Raw genomic sequence first — 1261 nt, forward strand, 5'->3', positions numbered from 1 at the left:
AAATATCGATTGCGACGGTCAAATTTTGCAAATTATGTAGCGGCGGATGGAGGTATGCGCACACTTAACACTTTTCTTTGGATTATCCCACGAGTTTCAGGCGGTTTTCGTATTCAACATTTCTGTTGCGAAAGCTTGACACACTAGCATCATTGTTATCCATTTCCACTAGGACCCATAACGCGACCAAGTTACGAGTTTTACGGAACAAATCCAATTACTTAAGGACATTTTAACCAATAAAAAAATGCCAAACCAATTATTGTTGTAATAAGTTGTTATTTATCAGTTACCATAGATTCATATATTTAACTCAAGTATTACTTAAATGCTTAAATTTGATTCATGATTGATCAAAATTCGTTAACTTGATAGTCGATATCCTCTCATGATTTCGATGTGATGATATTTATAATTATTTAAAATAATATTAAAATCTTATTTAAATATGAAAAATGAGTAATAAAAGTGATGGATAAAAATCATTTCTCAATAAACTATAAGCCTTGTGAGGTTACCTTGTATAGTGGATTGAGTAGTCCTACCTGTCACAGCCTAGCAGATAACCATTACGGCATTACCAATCCATGCAGGATAGGACTAAATTTAATATAAATTAATAATAATAATATGCTCGAAATTTGGAATGAAATTAAGTAATTAACGGTTTCTTTAGCTGAAGCCTTGAAGGTAGTGTTTGGTAGAGAGATAGAGATTGAAAGAATAAGATTGAGAGACAGAGACTAAGAGATAGAGACCGAAATAAATTTTAGTATTCTGTTTGGTGCAAAGTAAGAAACAGAAATTGAAATAAGAATAAAATTCTAATTTAATTTACACAAAGGATAAAATTGGAATTAATTAATTGAAATGGGGGTATTTTAGGTATAAAATATTATTAAAATTTCAGTCTCCGTCTCTAAAAATTTTAGTCCTTTATGTTCCTATTTTTTGGAGGTACTGAAATACTGAAATTTTAACAACAAAGACAAAAATTTTAATATAATCCTTGAACCAACAAACATAATATTGTGTCTCAATTTCTCAGTCTCTGTCTCAGTATGTCAAAACAAACGGTACCGAAGAGTCCGCAAAATACTCCTATATTCATATTAAGAAAGCAACATTGCTCCTGAATCCTGATCTATCATCTTTCCTATGGTCATTGAATGAATCCATAATTCCATACTAACCTTTTATTTTTTGCCTTTAACTTTTTCTTCGTTGTTCATTCTTTTTTAATTCAACTTTGGATTTTTTA

Source organism: Arachis ipaensis, chromosome B09 (genome assembly GCF_000816755.2).
Source record: "Arachis ipaensis cultivar K30076 chromosome B09, Araip1.1, whole genome shotgun sequence".
Lineage (NCBI taxonomy): Eukaryota > Viridiplantae > Streptophyta > Magnoliopsida > Fabales > Fabaceae > Arachis > Arachis ipaensis.